This window comes from Felis catus, chromosome C2 (assembly GCF_018350175.1).
Source record: "Felis catus isolate Fca126 chromosome C2, F.catus_Fca126_mat1.0, whole genome shotgun sequence".
Lineage (NCBI taxonomy): Eukaryota > Metazoa > Chordata > Mammalia > Carnivora > Felidae > Felis > Felis catus.
Genome location: NC_058376.1, coordinates 63177594 through 63199452, shown reverse-complemented (window position 1 = coordinate 63199452; position 21859 = coordinate 63177594).

Sequence of the window (21859 nt, the reverse complement as noted above, 5' to 3'; positions counted from 1 at the left end):
GGCCAAGTTGGGCTATCATACTGCTCGGGAGTATTCAAAGGTGAAGCAGCTTAAATGCCAAAGTTTTTTACATCTTCAAACTCTAGTATTTACCTGTGAATTTTTGCCAAACCCAAACTCCTCCAGGAAGGGTTGATATAATTTGCTATTGTATAGCGACCATTAGTTAAGAGTATTTTTCTCTTTATTTTACATATGAGGAGAGAAATCCTTCTATTTCTGAAATGATCTATTTGTTTACAGAACAAAGCCCAAAGTCCTTGACATGACATTCAAAGCCTTTGTGATGAATTTCTAGGCTACTGTCTGGATATCTTCCTGACACACCTTGCATTTTCTTACTTTGATGCTTTATCTGTGCCTGGAATGTGAATTTCACATTCCCATTCTCCTCACCTTGTTTATTCTCTTCTTACTGAAAATTTTTGACATCCACCAAATCATATGACATCTTCTCCAGGGAGACTAAACAATGTCCTTAGTAAAACACAAACTTTCTCTTAGGTCTTCTAAGAAAACTGTTTTATATGAGAATCTCTGAATCAAAATATAAGATACTCTGCCTTAATAGCATTTGGAGAAAATAGTAGTGACTACATCATAGGCTTGTTTGAGGAATGAAGTGAGTTATTCTACATAAAGCACTTTGAAGACTCCAGGTATATAGTAAACATAACTAGTATATAAATGTTGGTCATTGTATTTACAGTTGCTAAAAAATAATATATAAGTAGTTGTACGTATGGTTGCATAATTTTATAAAGAGTCATCAGTAGCTCTATGTAGATAAAAGGTAAAAAGAGAGAATGGTATAGAGTGATTGCACACTTGATTTGCATGTGTATTCAGTTGCCCAAAAGCAACGTCTAAGACAACCAGATCAATGAAGCGTATATAACCAAAATTAAAACTGCTGACCTTATAGGGTTGTCACCTCAGGTTTAAAACAAAAACAAAAACAACAAATAGAAAAAATTACACTGAAAGATGGGGGAAAATAGGTTACTTTATAGGCCTTTGCCATGTCAACTAATCAGGTAAATTATCAGATTAACTGTTTAAAATCTCTCCTCAAATCAAAGCTGATCCAGAAATAAACTTTGTTAAGTAAGAATTGATGACTAAAAAAGAAAGAATGGGGCACCTGGGTGGCTCAGTGGGTTCAGCCTCCGACTCTTCGTATCAGCTTAGGTCATGATCCCAGGGTTCCAGTTTTAATATAATTTTCCACTTCAATGCTTTTGTCAGGTAAGAGCTAAGGGTTAGTTTAAAAGCAAACAAAAAATGAAGTCTATTGAGAAGAAAGAAAAGAAAGGAAGGAAGGAAAGAAGGAAGGAAGGAAGGAAGGAAGGAAGGAAGGAAGGAAGGAAGGAAGGAAGGAAGGTAGGTAGGTGATATGGGATAGTCATGATCAGGTCATGATCAGTATCATACCATATCTGCATTGAGCTCCAGCTGAGTGTGGAGCCTGATTAAGATTCTCTCTCTCTCCCCCTTTCCCTCTCTCCCTTTCTCCCTCTACTTCTCTTCCCCTCTTGCTTATTCCCTCTCTCTAAACAAAGAGAGGGAAGGAGGGAGGGAGGGAGGGAGGGAAGGAGGGAGGGAGGGAGGGAGGGAGAAAGAAAGAAAGAAAGAAAGAAAGAAAGAAAGAAAGAAAGAAAGAAAGAAAGAAAGAAAGAAAGAAAGAAAGAAAGAAAGAAAAGAGAGCCCCATTCCCACCCCTAGCCCATACATGCTGCATGTGTTACCCAGACTCACTTTGCTGGCAGCATTCCTGGGCAGCTCTGCATAGCAGCCTCACCCTCCCCACCTCACTGTGGCCATCTGTGATATCTACAGTGACACTGTCCCATCCTGCCAACAAAAGGACACACTTGCTCCCACCAGGCCACACAGCATCCACAGAACAGCAAGAAAGAGGACTAAATATGCAGAGTTTGCACTTTCAAAGAAGACAGAGCTTGAACTAGTCTGACCTGGCTAGGCAACCTTTCATTATCAGCTCATGGCAGGTTCCTATGCACTTGGACTTCTAAAGACTGAGGAAGCCTGACCAAGAGCTCAGACCAAGCTTACTTATGTGAACATCCAAGCATTCTCGTATCAGTTTACATTACATTGGGACTCTGCCTGGGAGTCTTGTACTGAAGCGAAAGGGTTTAAGGACACCCAGAGATGACCGGTTATCTTAGGTGCTGCTGCAGGACAGCAGGTCCCCCCTGTCCCACTGCTCTGCATAGGCAGACATTACCTTCATTGGCTGGTTGACTTTTGCTCCTGAAGACAACAATAATCAAACAACATCTGAGTAACCACCTTGGGCAGCTAGAAAGAGTGCAGTGGCTCCATCCTGAGAGATGTCAAATTCAAAATGTTAAAATCATCTTTCATGTTTATTTTAAAAGAATTAGATTAAAAATACATACATTTAACATAATTTCCACTTCAAATCTTTTGTCAAGTATGAACTAAGTGTTAGTTTAAAAACACAAAAAAATGAAGTCTATTAAAGAAAGAAAGAAAAGATCTGGGGCAGTCAGAGAAGCTAGAATTACTGAAGATCTGAGACTTAGAAGTAGAATTTCTTTGGGAATTTTTATCCATATGATACCAAGGTGAAACAGCCACTGTCTTCACTTTGGCAGAGGTAAACCCTCTAAATATTTAACTGAATTCTCTGTATAGGGATGTATGTGTGTAGGAGTATATGATTAATTTATTCACTGAATATTGTATTTCCCTGAGCAGTTGTACTTTGTAATAAGCCTAAAACCTCAAAATTTAAGAAAAATATCTCCCCATCCTATAATCTGTAATAAATTACAGACTCTAAGTAGTGGATGTGTTTTACCGATTGCCACCCCATTACCGTTACCATGACTTATCCATAGTAGAGTCTCGATAACTATATGAAGTGTACAGTAGGACCATTCTCTCACTTGATCATGTAAAAACTCTCAAAAATAGATATTTTGAATTTCTCACAAAGATTGTCACAATGCTATACATGTAACAGACCAATATTTTGTGGATTTAGTGAGTTATCATATTAGTGTATTCCAAGAAAAGAAAAGTTTTTGTTGTTGTTGTTTTATATCAGCAGTACATATTGAGTACATACAATTGAGTACTGTTACTTCCCTTTTGTTGTGTGATCCACAGAATCAGCTTTTTATTTTCCTAAGAAAAAGAAAATATTTTTGAATAAATTTTTATTTTAATTCCGGTATAGTTAACAGTGTCCTTACATACAGATGTCCATAACATACAGATGTCCATATAGCACTGAGTGCAAATGTCTTCCTTAATCCCCATCACCCATTTAGCCCATCCCTCCACCCATCTCCCCTCTGGCAATCTTTAGTTCTCCACAGTTAAGGGTCTGTTTCTTGGTTTATCTCTCTCTATTTTTTTTCTTTCCTCTTTTGTTTTGTATCTCAGATTCCACATATGAGTGAAATTATTTGGTATTTGTCTTTCTCTGACTTACTTCACTTAGCATTGCACTCTGTACATCTATTGATGTCATCGCAAGTGGAAAGATTTCATTCTTTTTTCTGGATGAATAATAGTCCATTGTGTATACATACCACCTCTTCTTTACCCATTCATATATCATTGGATACTTGGACTGCTTCCATAAGTTGGATATTGTTAATAATGCTGCTATAAATATAAGGGTGCATATATCCCTCTGAATTGTTGTTTTTGTATTCTTTGGGTAAATACCCAGTAGTGCGATTACTGGGTCGTATGGTAGTTCTGCATATGGTAGTTCTGATTTTAATTTTTTGAGGAATATCCACACTGTCTTCCACAGTGGCTGCAGAAATCTGCATTCCCACCAACAGTGCAAGAGGGTTCCTTTTTCTCTACACCCTCTCCAACATTTGTTTCTTGTGTTGTTGATTTTAGCTTATACCTAATTGTAGTTGTGAGCTGATACCTCATTGTAGTTGTGATTTGCATTTCCTTGATGGTGAGTGATGCTGTACATCTTTTCATGTGTCTATTGGTCATCTGTATGTCTTCTTTGGAGAAATGTCTGTTCATGTATTCTGCCCATTTTTAATTGGATTATTTGTTTTGGGGTATTGAGTTGTATCAGTTCTTTATATATTTTGGATACTAACCTTTTATTGGATATGTCATTTGCAAACATCTTCTCCCATTCAGTAGGTTGCCTTTTAGTTTTGTTGATTGTTTCCTTTACTATGCAGAAACTTTCATTTTTATGTAGCCCCAATAGTTTATTTTTGCTTTTATTTCCCTTGCCTCAGGAAATATATCTAGAAAAATGTTGCTACAACCAGTGTCAGGGAAATTACTGCCTTTGCTCTCTTCTAAGATTTTTACAGTTTTAGGTCTCACATTTAGGTCCTTATTCTACTTTGAATCTATTTTTGTATGTTATGTAAGAAAGAGGTCCAGTTTCATCCTTTTGCAAGTAGCTATGCAGTTTTTCCAATACCATTTGTTGAAGAGACTTTTTCCCATTGCATATTATTTCCTGCTATGCCAAAGATTAATTGACTACATAATTGTGGGTTTATTTCTGAGTTTTCAATTCTATGTGTCTGTTTTTGTGCCAGTACCATACTGTTTTGATTACGACAGCTTTGTAGTATAACTTGAAGTCTGGAATTGTGATTCTTCCTATTTTACTTTTATTTTTCAAATTTGCTTTGGCTATTTGGGATCTTTTGTGGATGCATACAAATTTTAGGATTGTTTGTTCCAGTTGTGTGAATAATGCTGGTGGTATTTTGATAGAGATTGCATTAAATGTGTACATTGCTTTGGGTAGTATAGACATTTTGGCAATATTTGTTCTTCCAATCCATAAGTTTGGAATGTCTTTCTATTTCTTTGTGACATCTTCAATTTTTTAATCAGTGCTTTGTATTTATTATTTTTAAGTGTATTTATTTATTATGAGAGAGAGAGAGGGAGAGAGAATGAACAAATAAGTTGGGAGGGGCAGAGAGAGAGAAAGAATCCCAGGCTGACTTTGTGCTGTCAGCACAGAGCCCTATGCAAGGCTCGATCTCACAAACCGTGAGATCATGACCTGAGCCGAAATTAAAAGTTGGATGCTTAAAACCAACTGAGCAATTAAGGTGCCCCTTATCAGATTTTATAGTTTTTCAGGGTATAGGTCTTTTACCTCTTCAGTTAAGTTTATTCTTTGTACTTTATTATTCTTGGTCCAATTGTAAATGAGATTGTTTTCTGAATTTCTCTTCCTGTTGCTTCATTATTAGTGTATAGAGATGTAATAGATTTCTGGATGTTGATTTTGTATCCTGTAACATTGCTGAATTCATATACTGATAAATGAATCTAGTAGATATACTAGAATTCATATGCTAGATATATGAATCTAGTAGTTTTTTGGTGGAGTCTTTAGCATTTTCTATATATATATAGTATCATGCCACCTAGGAAAAATATTAGATCACGTTTTTTCCACCCTATAAGTCTTAAACTTTAAGGCAGGATTTTACATTAAGTCACATCTTATTAGTTTCCCCAATTTTTCAGCCTGTCAGAATCCTTTTGAATCCTCTATGATGGTTTTCCTCTCTTATGTTATTTGTAAATGTGATCAGCATTTTTTCTGTACTTTATCCTAAAATATTAATTAAATGTACAAGAGTATGGACAATATATGAACCCAAGATACATATTCCTGGAGTTCTTACTCTATACTGACATAAGGGAGACAATAAAAAGAATGTATGGCTTATTCTTTTTGGAAAACTGACAAAGCATGCACTACTAATTATATTAGGGACCCGTTCTTCCTATTTGAAGCCCTGTATATCACTTTCTTATCTTATCTATTTTGTACATAGCCTGAAGTTTGCAAGTAAATAGCTTTACTTTACATTTAAATTGTCTTTAGCAAGCAAGTTTTGTAGAATACATATTTGTCATCAAAACAAACAAAAGGGTCGGGCGTGAAAATAAAATGATAATTGGATTTAATTGGACATAATTGAATGATATCAGTATATTAAATTTGTATGGCACTTGTAAACACAAATCACTTCTTAGAACATATCTGGAAGGTTCATGCGTACTGTATCCAGATTTGTGAATTTAGAGTCATCTTTTCTTTATAAGTAATGATGCATTTGTGTATTTGTTACAGGTCCTACATCTTTTTCTTTCTTTTTTCTTTTCTTTTTTTTCTTTTTTTTTTTTTTGCTATGCTTTTAAATGTTGATAAACTTTTCCTCTTACAGAGACAAATTGTTTGTCTTCTTAAGAGTTTTATTTTTGTCATCCTGGAAGATACAAATAGTAAGAGCAGATTTCCTTTGTTTAGGATTTATTACGTCAAGTAGTACTTTACATCACTTTTTCTCATTTAATTCTCCAACAAACCAAACCTTTGGGGTATATACTGAAAGTAAGAGAAGTTAGCAAGTTTTTCCAGAGTAAGAACCTTGCACATAAGAAACCTGATTTTAAATTCAGGCTAAGCTCACCCCACATAGCAGGCTCTTCCTATAAATTTCTCATATCCATGGATGCATTTATCTTCACATACATTTTTTTTCCAGAGTTTTGGAAAAATTACATTGACTAAACAGATGTCATCCTGTTTATCACTTGACCCACTAAACTACTGAACTAAGTTTTCTTTTTCAAGTACTGTGTACTGTGCTCACCACCAACTCCCAGTACTTCTCTTCTGGCAAATCTTACACCTTGATGCCTGCAGCCTTAGCCAACTACACTGTAAAATAAACACATGGCTCAAGTGCATCTTCTAATTTCCATTCTCAGTGACAGATTCAATGCCATGCTACTCCATCTCTTGCCTGTTCCACCTGCCTTAAACCTTGGATCATTCAAATTGATAGTCAGCTAAGTGATTATCAAAACAATATCTGATCTGACTCTCCTGTTTAAAATTCTTTCATTGCTTTCCATTGACCTTAACAACTTAGGATATGATATTAACCACTTAATAAGTAATATAGGGAGGTCCCTTTGGGATTTAAACCTTGTTTGTCTTTGACTCTCCTATCTGATCACACCTATCCTGAAGGACAAGCTCCAGGCAGGGTTAGTCTGCCACACTCTACCTTAAGCCAGGCTCAAATCACTCATACCCTACCCCACCTCTCTTGCCTTGCTAACATCAAAAATAGGGGTCCAGGATTTGTTTAGAGGCTCAATGATTACATCAAGAACTCGGATTCTGTGGTAAATATGGTGAATGGTCTCCCTTCAAGGAAGTACCTGCAGCCCAGCTGTGGGTCATGCCCTCTGCAAATAGCTTCTACCTTTCAACTCCTTCATGGTCAACTTCAGCTACAGGGAGCCACTTTCCCCATAGCACATTCTTCCCAGAGAGCCTTGCCTGTAGAGACTGAGCAAGATCGAGGCTGGAGGCTAAAGGTATGGCACACAGGCCCATGCGTAACACTCTGATTGGAAATCCTTTCTTTAAAGTTCACTGCATTTTAGCTGAGACTTTGCCAGGCCTGCGTTAGAGTTTGGCTTCTTCCTCTTCCCAGTTTGGCTTCTTCCAATTTCCTTTCAGAAATGTTGATCCCTACATACTGTCTTAGGTTTCTTCTTCTTCTTTTTTTTAATGTTTATTTATTTATTTTGAGAGAGAGAGAGAGAGAGAGAGAGAGAGAGAGAGAGAGAGAGAAGGGAAGAGGCAGAGAGAGAATCCCAACCAGTCCGATGTGGGGCTGGAACTCATGAACCGTAAGATCATGATCTGAGCTGAAATCAAGAGTCAGACACTTAACTGACTGAGCCATACAGGTGCCCCTCTTAATTTTGCATCTGCAGAGTACAACTTCCAACTTTTTCTGTCATCTTTAGATGTTGTCTTTCCCCATTTCACAGGATGGCTGCAACAGTTTCTAGAATCATGTCCTTGTATGATACTATACAAACGTCATGTGGACAGGGTTGAAGCAGTCAGGGCATCAAAAGAGCACTTTATATCATTTTGTAATAGAAGGATATTTCCCATAATTCCCCAGCAGAATTAGCTCTTCATTTTAAAGGTTGATATAGGGTCACATGACTAATCTGAGATGTAAGAGAAGCTAAGAAAGTGAATGGATTTTTTTTTCTTAAATCTCTATCTTGAGATACCTACTCAGTAAGGAAGATAGGTCACATATCTAGAAAAGAATTTGTCTATGGCAAGTTTTCAAACTTTTATGCTCATGCACCCCTGAAAAGAATTTGAAAAATGACCTATTTTTCTGCACATTATTTATTTTGCATCAAAATCTGTTTTGTTAGAAGTTTAAATATTTCTTAATGAGTGTGATATCCAACATTTGTAAACTTTTAAAGATGTTATATTACTCTTTTTTAAATTTTTTTATTTATTTTTGAGACAGAGAGACAGAACATGAGCAGGGGAGGGGCAGAGAGAGAGAGACACACACACAGAATCGGAAACAGGCTCCAAGCTCTGAGCTGTCAGCACAGAGCCCGATGCTGGGCTCAAACTCACAGACTGTGAGATCAAGACCTGAGCTGAAGTTGGACACTTAACCGACTGAGCCACCCAGGCACCCCAAGATGTTATATTACTCTTAACATGCCTCTAGTGGAATCTGAATAAAACAGGTTATTTATTTATTTATTTATTTATTATTTTTATTTATTTATTATGGGAATTTTCAATCATACACAAAATCAGAATGTTCTAATGAACATCTTATATCTATCATCTAACTTAAAATCAACTTCTTGCCATTCTTGCTGCTTATATGCCCCCCAGATATATATTTTTTTCTATTTGTTGGGGTATTTCAAAGCAAATCGCAGATGTCAAATCATTTCATTCACAGATATTTTAAGATGTATATCCGATACACAAAATTCACAATACCATTATGTCATGACAAGCACATTTTACCGGAATCCCTTCATGGTGTCTAATACTCAATATGTGCTTAACTTTCTCTGCTTGTTTAAAATTCGTTAGTCTTCTGTTTGTTAGAATCAGTCCACACATTGCCTTTGGCTGATTGCTTCTGAGTCTTTTTCAAAATCCAGAACATTTTCTTCTTTAAAATGTGTTTTTATTTTTCTATATTAATTTATATTTATAAATTTCATTTTAAAATTTTCCATGCCATTTATTTATTGAGGATACTGCATCTTTGTCTTATGGGAGTTCCATATTCTGGGTCCAATCAATGTGTTTTCATAATTGTGTCTTCATGGTATTGTTTAACATGTTCTTCTTTCCTCCCACATTTCCAACAAACTGAAAGTTAGATCTAGTAGGTTGATGGGATTAAGGATTATTAATTTCATGAGGGCATAATAGCATATTGTCTCACTATTAGTGATATTAAAATTCATCAGTGAGGTCAGCTATTGTTAGCCTGATCCAACTGCTTGAAATTCACTATAACTCATTAAAATTGGTTTTAGCCGCTATGCTCATCATGTCCAGATTTCATTAAGGTTACAAAAGTCATACTTTCTAGTCTATTATTCTTCTTATGTTTATCGTCTGTAGTTTCCTATAAAGAAGACCTTCTCAAGGGAAAAAAAAAAAGGCTTTTCCTTATCAACTATCTGGTTAGTATGAAAAACAGCAAGACAAATACTTGATCTTTTCCCTTAATTAGTTTCCAGAATAATGAGACACTGCCCTAGCAAGCTTAAGGATTATGAATGAGGACTTTTTAAAAAATCATTGTGAACTTCTGGACTTTTTACATGTGTTTCAACCTATTGCAGTCATTACTACTGCTACTGCTACTACTGCTAATTAATGCTCAGAATTTCCTATATTTTGGTCATGGAAGCCTGTGTAAACTTATTTTTGTGTTGTTTTGATATGACTCTGGTAGTCTTTGACATTGTCTTTCTGTCAGTCATGGCAAGGTTCATGTTATGAATGGCCTGCTCCAGATGTGGAATCGGCCATTTTTCCAAAAGGCCAGTTTTTAGTTGTTATTTTGTTTCATTTTTTAGTCAAAACACAAATGATAATTTAGAAACGACATTCTGCACACACCATAGAGTTTTGATAATCACCATTATTCTAAAAAGGGTAAACATACCTAAACAAACCTCTAACAGTCAACCATCCGACATGGTTTCTTTTTCTTCTTGAAATTTAATTCTCATTCCACAACTTCTGCATGGTTTGATTTTAATGACATATATTTTTACTTTTGAAAGTATGCTGTTAATCATCCTATCATAACTCTCTGCAACAAAAATTATGTATAAATTAAGATATGATTATTTTTTATTTCTTACAATCATATGTCTCTAAGTCTTAAATGCTTTAGTATACCCCATAAACTTTCCATAAAAGTTAGTAAAAAGATCTACATCAATGCTTAATATATATAAAACACCTCTCATGTAAGTATTTTTTTATCTTAAAGATATAATGTTAACCTGTGAAAAGTAAAGACGGAACTTTTTTCCTTCCTGTTCTTGAAATCATGCAAAATATGAAGCTGAGACAGAGAACTAACCACAAAGCATTTCCTTAGGCCTTTCTCATAACAATAATAAAAAGGCAGAGGGGGAGCCTTTTATAACAGATTAATATTGTACAGCGTACTTCTTACAGATTTTGAATATTATAATTCTAAAACAGGTAGGTAAGGCATAGAGTCTTTCTTTGAGTTATGTATCTACCTGGATGAAATAAGGTACCATCACCTTTCTCAGCAGTTCTTCATTAGCTTTGTGATACCACAGGACTTGTCCTCAGAACCCCTGCTTTCTCTTAACAGTAGTCAAGGATGGATAAAATGAGGTCATTAGAAGAACTGTATCTTCACTCCTCAGCTACACCCTTCGCTATATTTGAATTGAGAATATCCCAGCATTGACCAAAACACCCTGCTTCTAATTTAACACATCATTCCGCAGATTTCATGTTGTCCTTTTGTCTGAATCAAGGATTCAGTTTTTTTACTCCTGTGGCAATGTCCCGTAGTAAAACTCTGGATGAGTAAGAGGTAGACCTTTCTTCTTAAAGTGGGAAAAAGGCGATAGTCAAAGAAGTAGTGGGAAAGAAGAATACCAGCATATTAATTAAATAATATATGAAATCTGTGGATCATAATGATGAATTAGGTAAAATCATTTGTGACCGCATACCTCCCTGTATAGTTTTTGTACACCCCAGAGGTACTTCATTTTGAAGACTGCTGTGCTAAAGTATGTATCCAATAGTGGGACTGAAGTTTCCTTGATTCAACACAGGCATAATTGTATTAATCCTGCCAGACTGCTCTTTAGTTTGGCTGAACCATTTTATAAGTTCTCACCAATAAAATCCTAATTCCTTTAATTTTGTCAACACTTGTTATTTATTTATTTATTTATTTATTTATTGCCAATCTGAAATGTGTAAATTGGCAGTTTTATTTTGTATTTTTCTAATTAATTTTATTCATGCTATGCATATAAGTTTTTCCTTCTGGAAACTTTATTTTTTAATTCTCTGCCTGTTTTCTATTGTGTTTTTTGCCTTGGTCTCATTGATTTAGAATTTCTTGCATGTACTTGATATTAATCCCTTTAAGATTTAAAATATCCTCTCAAATATTATTTAAAAGTACATCACCTTTCAGCTTTATCAATAGTAACCCACAGTGAGCATAAATACTTAATTTCCAGTGTGATCAGAGCCAATGATTCTTTTATTTGCTCTGTAGTTTGTGCTTCCTAGGTCTTTTTTAAAAATTATGTTCCCACCCTAAGATTCTTGCATTAGCATTATTGTTTAACTTCTCTCACGTAATTGTAAATCTGTTTGGAATCCATCTTTGTGTGTAAGTATAATGTAGACATTCAACTTTATTGCTCTCCATTTCATGAACCTATTTTCCCCTAATATCTTGTACATAATTACTCCTTTATAGATTTGTGTTACTATTTTATCATGTATATAGTTCCTATATATGTATATATCTGTTTGTAAGCTCTTTATTCTGTCTATTTGGTCTATTTATTTCTGTGGCAATTTTATGATTTTTTATTACTATGGCTTTATAATGTGTCTTAATGTTTTCAGGTTTTCTCTGATCTACTATTTGAAAGTAGATTTATTTATCTATGATTCTTATTTTTTCACATACATTTGAGAATGAATTTGTCAAGTTTCTTTAAAATACTTCTGCTGGTATGCTGGTATTTTTACATTACATTTAATTTCTAGATTAACCTATGGATAATACATGTCTTTGTAATGTTATCTCATCCATGAGCGAGGTATCAATTCTTATTTATTTAAATCTATTCTTATAACTTATAATAGAATTAAAATTTTTCTCTGTAAAGATTTTGTACACTCTTGAGCAAGAAAATTTGTAGGTATTTTCTCTTTTGTAATGATTATGAATGGTATTAAATTTCTATTATACCTTCAAGTTGGCTATTTCTGTTATTAGATGAATATACTGGTTTGTGCAAAATATATGGATGCTTTGGGGCGCCTGGGTGGCACAGTCGGTTAAGCGTCCGACTTCAGCCAGGTCACGATCTCGCAGTCCGTGAGTTCGAGCCCCGCGTCAGGCTCTGGGCTGATGGCTCGGAGCCTGGAGCCTGCTTCCGATTCTGTGTCTCCCTCTCTCTCTGCCCCTCCCCCGTTCATGCTCTGTCTCTCTCTGTCCCAAAAATAAAAAAAATTTAAAAAAACGTTGAAAAAATATATGGATGCTTTTGGTTTGTGCAAGTTGATCTCATAAGTATGTCAGAAGTTTATTTTGAGTTCTAATGGTTTCTATGAAAAGTCTATTGATTTTTTTTCATGTAAATGATCATATCATCTGTAAATAGTTACAGTTCTGTTGTAGTTTGTTCAAATCTTGAGGCTCTTTCTCCTTTTTCATGTGCTTTTGCATCAACCAGAACTTCTAGTACTAGATTGAATGGTAAAAGTGATAATGGGTATTTGTCCTTTTTCCAGATTAATTAGGGAGTGCTTTTTGCAGGAAGCTCATAGTAGATTTGGTATAATATCTTTATATAAAGTTCCAGAAGTACATTACTACTCCAAGTATTCTGAGAAATTTTTTTTTATTTACTTGTTTGGTTGGTTTTGTGAATATTCATAAATATATATTGTACTTGATCAAAAGTTTATTTTTCTACCTTTAGAAAACATTGGATGACTTTTTTTTTATTTCCTCTTCAGGCAACTAATGGGTCGCCTTATGTTGATAGATTTTTTGATGTTAAATAATCCTTAGATTGGTAAATTTATTGTTTTTGTAGGCTCTTAGATTTGGTTAGATAATTTTTATTAGGATTTTCTCATGTATGCTCAAAAATAAAATCATTAATGTTTTTGTACTGCCCTTAACTAGTTTCAGAATCTTTAGAATTGCACAGTTTGTTTTGTTTTGTTTTGTTTTTTCTATTAAACAATTTGTGTAACATAGGGATTATCTTTTCTTCAAAATTTTGATTTTCCCCTGTCTCCGGCCCTGGCAGGGTGCCTGTGTGGCTCAGTCGGTTAAGTGTCCGACTTCAGCTCAGGTCACGATCTTGCAGTTGGTGGGTTTGAGCCCTGCACTGGGCTCTGTGCTGACAGCTCAGGGCCTGGAACCTGCTCAGCATTCTGTGTCTGTCTCTCTGCCCCTCCCCACTCACACTCTGTCTCTGTCTCTCTCTCTCAAACATAAATAAACATTAAAAATTAAAAAAAAAAAAACATGTCTCTGGCCCTGGGACTTGTAGCAAGATACCTTAAGTTGCCATTTTAAGTTTTTGAATGGTTATTGATCAAGTTTCCAATTTTTTTGCCAGTTTGGCAGTTGTTTCCATCACCTTGGCTGTGTAACACATTATCTGAAGACTTAGTGATAAAAACAAAGATTTTTTTTTATTCTCACAGATTTGGAGGGTCAGAAATTCGGACAAGACTATAGTAGGATGGCTTGTTGCTGAGTGATGATGTCCCTCAGCTGGAAGACTTGAAGATTAGGAGCAGAAATAACTTGAAGGCCCATTTATTTATATACCAGACTATGGATGCCAGCTTTCAGCTAAGACTTTAATTTCTTTCCCTGTGGGCCTCTCAATCTGGTCTCACTGTGTTGTCTTACCACACCAGCTAATTTGGGCTTTGAGCTTGGTGGCTGACTTTCCCAGAGCAAGAGAAACACACAGCATGGAAAGTCATGTAGCTGTTTAGAGAGCCACACTGTATTGGTCAGAGCATTCTCATATCTGCCAAAGTTCAAAAGGAAGAGAAATGGACTTCATCTCAGATGAAGGAGTGGGAAAATTCTAGGTGCCCATTCAGACATTTAGAAAAAATTGCAATCTGTCACAGTCATTTTTATATTCTTTTCAGATGAATATCTCATCTGTTTTATATGTATCAGTAAATGGTTGTGATACTCTTTTTGTTACTTGCTGTTTTGTCTTTGGCTATGGCCAAACTTATATTCTGCATTTTATTTAATTGAAAATATTTCCTTTTTCCTTAATAAATATTATCAGAGGATTGTCTAGTCTTAACAGAACCAGCTTTAGATTTGAGCAATATTTATTATTGTATTTGTTCTGTATTTCTTGAATTCTACCTTTTTCTTCATTAAATATCTCTCTGTTTCAATTTGGACTATTCCTCCTTTCCAGTGAAACATGTAGAAGCATGGCTTATTTTATTTCTATCTTTATTTTTGTTCTTTTCTGATGTTTTTAAAACTATACATTTTCCTCAAGTTCCGCTTTAGTTGTTCCCTGCCAGCTTTCAAATGCAAGTGATATCAAAGTTGCTCAATTCTAAATATTTCATAATTTCCCTGACGAGTTCTTTGTTACTTTGAGGGTAATTTAATAGCAAGCAATTTCATTCTAAGACATACGAAATATCTCTGGCTTGTTTTTATTGTAACTTTCTAATTTTACTTGCAATATGGTTAGGGAACATAGTTGGATGTTGATTCTCTCTCTCTCAGAGGTTTTCATCCATTAGCTCTTTCTTATTTCTCTGGCATCTTCAGGGCTGGCTTGTGGGAATGGAGCAAATAATTTCTGTTAATTCTCCAGCTCCGTCAGCATTCATTGCTGTATAAATTAAACTGAGTGGTTTTAGAGTGAAGCACAATCTCAGGCTATAAACCATGCACACATTAGGACTACCAAATGCTTACCCCAAAAAAGAAGAAAGGGAGACATGTGAGTTTGATGCTATGAGCTCTACAAATAAGAGGGGAATGAAAGGGTGGGATTAATGGTTTGGGAAAAGCCTGGAAGTAGGAATGAGGCAGTCTTAATGGTTCATGTACAACTTAGTCTGAGAGCTGGGTTGGTAACTGCTATCTGCCTTAATTCTGAAATGAGGAATGCAATCTTTATGTCATAAAAATAAAGAATTTTAAGTGTTTCTGATCAGTGATTAAATACTAAAGCAGTGATGTAAGAAAAGCAAATGGGGAAGTTTAGGGGGAGGGAGAGGGTAGGAGAGAGTGAAGGAAACCATTGAAGATGTGCTTTCAGAATTTAGCTAGGTGTTAATAAGAACTTGAAGTGACAGTCAAGGAGGAAAGTAAAGACTAAGATGAACTGTGTCAAGAAAGAATAAAATGACTTGGAGAATGACTAAGCAGAGGGACAAGAGAAGTCCTAGGAGTCAAAGATGACTCAAATTTCAATTAGAGTGTAAGGCAAGGAGATTATATTTTCATATTCAGGTATGTGTTTGAGTTGTGACTACAAAACCACAGGCAAATGTTCAGAAGGAACTTAGAGAAGCAGAGGTGAAAGCACACTGGAAGTTCTTGGTGTCCTTAGAACCGCCTTCTGCTATTCGGGCTAGAGCAAAGCAAGTTTCCCTGGGGTCCTTGTCTGCTATCCCATATTTCCAAATCTAAGGGTCCTCTCAGACCAGTATTTTCACATAAAGGAAGCCAAATAATACTGAGATGACTTTGTCATTTTAGTTGTCCACTCTACACTGGATTCCTGGGCAGAGGATTGCCTACTTCATGTTTCAAGGACTAGCGCAATCTTGTTTTCTCTACATTCCCAACTACTGTACCAAGTTACAATCCTGTCCGTTGGAAATTGTGGCTAATTAATTCTCTGTAGACTGAAATTTAACTCTTCCATCCTGAGTAAGAATGGATGGCTAAATCAAGGGTCTTAACCAGATTTCTCCCTGCATTTTGTATCTTTCTTTCTTTGTGTCTCTTAAATGCTGGATCTAATCTCCCTTCCTTCTCCTGAATTTCCAAAAAAAAAAAAAAAAGTTTTACGTTTTTCCAAGATAGAAGGTATATAAACTGGAGGTGCTGTGTATCCCTCCTGCTTGGCATACGGGATCCTAAACTATTTCAGATGCTGGATCTTTGAACATTTAAACCCCAAGGAGAGGAGAGCAGAGGCTCTCTCTCTCTCTCTGCCCCTCCCCTGGGCTGTCTCTCAGCTTTCTCCAGAAGAACCTGTCTCCAGCAGCCCATTTCCTCTGTGACAGCTTTCAGGCCTCCCAGCTGCGTCTGTCCTTGACTGTCTTCCTCTGCTTGCAGCCTGCCGGATGCTTCAGCAACTCCAGCCCAAGGGCTTACATTTCTCCTCTGGCAGTGGGTTAGCAGAGTTTGGGTATTTTCTTCTCCTTCTTCTTTCTTATTTTGTTTTGTGTTATTGTTGTTGTTATTCCATTTACACATTCTAGAACTGTCATGCTGGACCACCCCTCCCCCCAGCCGCTGTCAGATCTCCCTCCTCCCCCATGAAGCCAGTCCGAGCAAACAAGAAACAAACAACGTAGGAAGAGAAATTTCAAAGTGTATTCAGAGAAACGTGTTACTTCAAAGGCAGTAGCGGTAGCGAGGTCCCCCTGGAGCTCATTACTGTAGTTGGTGAGATAAGGCAGGGAGGGAGCTGCTCAGTTGGTTCCCAGGGGATGGAGAAAACGGAAAAGGAAAAAAAAATAAAATAAAAAGCCCACAAGAAGTGCAGTTTAGTTGTTTTTTAAACTATCAACTCTATATATCCATCAGAGGTGATGAAATAAACTTTGCCCCTTCTGTCGTCCCCAGAAGCTGTTCATTCACGTGACAGCTCACTGATACCTCAAAAACCATGAGCTCTTTGGTAGATGATGTCTTTTCTACTGTGAAATCAGTGCAGCTGCAGGAAAAGGGGGAGAAAAGCGGACTACATTCTGCTGAATAACAGCAATTGAGGTGATGGGGCAGAAGAGAGGGGAAGGGGGCGGCCATGCCCATCAAACCTGCACTATACTTCAGAATAGAAAGCCACTGTGGCAGCCATGGGAACCCCAGGATGAGACTCTTTCCCTTTTGGGGAGCTGGATTTGTTGTATTTGTTTGTTTGTTCTTAATTTTATTTATTTTGAGAGTGTACGCATGTGTGTGCTGAGAACCACGGAGGAGCAGAGGGAGAAGGGGCGGGAGAATCCCAAGTAGCCTCTGTGCTATCAGCATGGAACCCAACCCGGGGCTCCATCCCATAAACGGTGAGATCATGACCGGAGCTGAGATCAAGAGTTGGATGCTTAGCCGACTAAACCACCCAGGCGCCCCTGGGTTTGTTTTATTAGCAAAAGTTACAAGTACGAGGATATGTTTCTAGCAAAAGTGACCAGGAAGGGAAATTCTGTTCCAGTAATAATAGATTTTTTTTCTTGTATTATAAATTGTGCCTACATCTCCTACAAGCTACTGAGCTTTTTCTGTTTGTCCCAACAAGCTTGTTTTGCTCATTAGACTGTGACCTTTAAGGTCAAGGAAAAGGATTTTTGTATTTTGTTTACATTTTCTTTGCTTTTCCATCTCTGAACTCCTCACAGAATCCAAGAAATAAAATATATCAAACCAAATTGTTTGTGAACTTGGAATATCTTATTGCCATCTTTTTTCTCAAGTTTATTTTTCAATACATATGTAGTGAAATCTACTCCTTTTGGTGTACCAGTCTATGTGTTTTGACAAATGCAGAGTTGTATAACACTACCACAGTCAAAATACAGAATGATTCCATTATCCTTACCCCCTACCCCCCCCCCCCCCACACACAAACACGTACTTGTACTAATCCTTTGTAGTTAAGGCTTCCCTACTCTTTATCCTGAGAATGACTAATCTGTTCTCTGTCCCTATAGCTTTCCTTTCCCAGAATGTCATGTAAATGGAATCATATAGTTGTGGCCTTTGAATCTGGCTTCTTTAATTTTGCACAGTGCTTTTGAGATCCATCCACATTATAGCATGTAACAGAACTGTGTTAATTTTTATTGCGGAGTAGTATTCCATTATATGGATATGCTACAATTTCTTTATGCATTCCTCAGTAGAAGGACATTTGGGGGTGTTTCCTGTTTAGGTGGGTTATAGATAAAAGTACTCTAAAGGTTTTTATGTGAACATAGGTTTTCCTTTCATTTGGATACATATCTTGGAGTGGGCCACATACATTTTTGTTGAATGAATTAATGACTGAATTGACCAATATGATTTTCTTTTCTATAAGCCACATTGTTTCTTTCCTTCAGTAGGCTGTCAATGTAACAAAGCTGGTATTTCCAAGGCTTTTTTTGCATCGAAATCTAGTTTCTAGGATCATTAACACAGTATTTCTACCTAAAACTTCACTTCAAATGTGAACATGATTTGATGAGTAGTTTAATTTTTATTTACAGAACTTCAAGGACACAGAATTCTTAATCCCTTGTCTTGCTCATTTGGGCTGTGCAGTCTAATCTCCTTATGGTTAAAGGGACTGGTAAGCTCAAGTGTGTTTTACCTCCTGAGTTTCTTTCTAGGATGTGGCCCAGGTAATGCTGTCAATGTGTAAATCCTGCAGTCTTCTTATACCACACTGCATTCAGTAACAAGGCAAGAATAGCCTATAAATCTCTTGTCCCTATGTATATAGAGAGAGCAAAGGATTATTTGGGCATATTATGTAAAAGGGTATCACTGAACTTTTACTATGTATGGTATGACCAATTCTAAATCAGATACCTTTGTGAATGAGTCCAAGTCCCCTATGAATCATGTACATAGGGCTTCACTGAGCAAAACTGACAAAAATAATTACTAATTTTTATTCTTTCGAAACATTTTTTTTACCAAGTAATCCCATAAACGTGCATTTTATTGGTATGAGTGCATCAAAACACTTTATATTGAAGATAGTTTAGAATATATTAATTTGAAGTGGAGCATACACTATAAATTACATCTTACACTGGTCCCTTCTTCTGAGTAATCTCAATTCTTTTTATATCATGTTGAGGCAAGCCAAACTTTAAAATGTACCACTAAGTTATCTTCATTGATAATAGTCTTCATTTGTGTCCATCATGATTGTGATCATCATGAAATCAAATGAGGTATGAGAAGCACCCTAATGTTAATACCCACACAAATAACAAATTTTATAAATTTTATCATCATTACCTTCAAAATAGCTCAGTTGCTCTTATCTATTTTTAGGTTATAGACCCCTTTGAAAATCTGACAAAAATTATTTTCAGAAGAAAATACATTCACACATGTGGAAACAAAATTTTATTTACAGTTTCAGGAAGGTGATAGACTAAATGCATACATTTATAAATTTCTTTCTTTTAAAATTTTTTAATGCTTATTTATTTTAGAGAGAGAGAGAGACAGATGTGAGAAGAGAGAGAATGTGAGAAGAGGAGGGGTAGAAAGAGAGGGAGACACAGAATCTGAAGCAGGCTCCAGGCTCTGAGCTGTCAGCACAGAGCCTGATGAGGGGCTCAAACTCTCAAACCGCGAGATGATGACCTGAGCCGAAGTCAGAGGCTTAACTGACTGAGCCACCCAGGTGCCCCTACATTTACAAATTTCTTAAATGATCCATGTTGAGGTTAATAACTGAAAAAAACTTTTCTTGCATACACATACCTGTTTGACTTGTAGGAAGAGCTTGGATTTAAAAGTAGATGGATGGTCCTTTCCAAATACAGGAGAGAGACTCTGATGCTAGCACTTGACCAGAAGGATTTTTTTTAAATCATGTGTAAAAACAAGTAGGTTAATTAATTAATTAATGCAAGGAGAGCAGTGGAAATGCAAAGCCTATGGGAACTATAGGTCTAGTAGAACATCTTTTCCAGTGCCTACCACAGTGCCCTTAGAAGAGGCTCAATAAACACTCAAGAAAATAAGAAAACAAAGAAAGAAGGGGAGAAAGGATGGATGGGAGGGAAGGAGAGAGAAAGGAATGGAGGGAGGGAGAAAGGAAGAAAGACATCATGCAGGCAGGGCATGTATGGTAGAAGGGAGAGAGATGACTGCAATAGCGTACTACAAAAGTGACCAGGGCATGGATTATGTTTCTTTGTATGAATATAGAAAGAACATTCCAAAGAATGCCAAAAGGATAAAAAGGTTTCCTGGACACAGTAAGCTGATGTTGAATACAAATCTAGCCTTGAGTTCATTGTCACCATATGGACAAATGGCTTGCCTGCTGCTGCTGCTGTCAATAGTGGTTTGGGAGGCAGAGGGTAGCTCGTTCTTTCCACCCTAGTTCAAGTTGCAGATCAGGCATGGTCTAGTCAGAAGCACACTTTTGATATTGGCTCCTTCTTTCACAGAGCAGCTCTCATCAATTTGCCAATAGCATTGTCTGTCAGCTTAGTGAGTTATTTTGCTGGCTGCCATTTTCCTTGTGGTTACCTGAGTTCACATCAGTTCACATGGAGGAAAACAATGTGGAGAACGCTGCCTTGATTGTTCCCTTCATGTCTTCCTGCCTCACATCCAGTTCCATATTCCTAGAACACTCTTTTTCTTCGGAAAAAATATATAGTCACTGCAACCAATCAGTCTGAATGCCAGTCTTGGTTCTGTCACTAGCTGTGCCACCGTAAGTAAAGCTCTTAACTTCTTTGAGATTTGTAGGATTATTAGCATTGTGGAAGAGGTTGCACATGATTCACATGGGTATATCCGTCCATAAATTATAGAGCCTCTTCATGTGAGTATACCAGTCATAAGCTTTAACCCTTTGCAAAGGCAACAGAAGGAGCTAGAGCCAAAAGGAAGGGAAACATAAAAGGGAAGGAGTGGAGAAAGAGATCGTAGCAGGTCACAGGAAGGTGATGGGTACATGGCAGAATCTGAGTCCAAGAAGGCTACTAGAAAAATTCAGACTCAACTACTGGGTGTCTCTAGTCCATATCAAACATCATCCATGCTGCCTACTCTAGTTTTGTCTCTAGGAAACATATTAATATAAGAATATGGCTTTGGAGCACCTGGGTGGCTCAGTTGGTTAAGTTTCTGACTCTTGATTTTGGCTCAGGTCATGAAGTCAGGGTTGTGAGACAGCCCTGCATTGGGCTTCATGCTGGGCATGAATCCTGCTTAAGATTTTCAGTCTCCCTCTCCCTTTGCCTCTCCCCTGGGCACAGTGGGTGTTCAATCTCTCTCTCTCTCACAAAAAAATGTATATATATATATATATATATATATATATATATATATATATATACACATTTATGAGGTCATATATATATATATATATATATATATATATATATATGACCTCATATATATATATATATAACCTGCATTATTGGTAGCCTTTTCATAAGCTGCATTATCGGTAGCCTTTTCTTTCCATTCTCTATTTTACCCGCCCCCCCCCCCTCTGATTTTATAAATCCTTAAGCCCTTGCTTGTTCTTTGGGTGGAAGGAGGAACTACTTCATATTTTTCTAACATATCTAATCCATGTTCTTATTTGCTCCATAAGGCCCTATTTACTTGGAATACTTTTATGTTCTAATCTTTGGAATAGAATTTTAGGCATTTGTATAGCTACAAAGAAATCCCCCCAGTGGCTTAACATCTTTAAACTGCATATA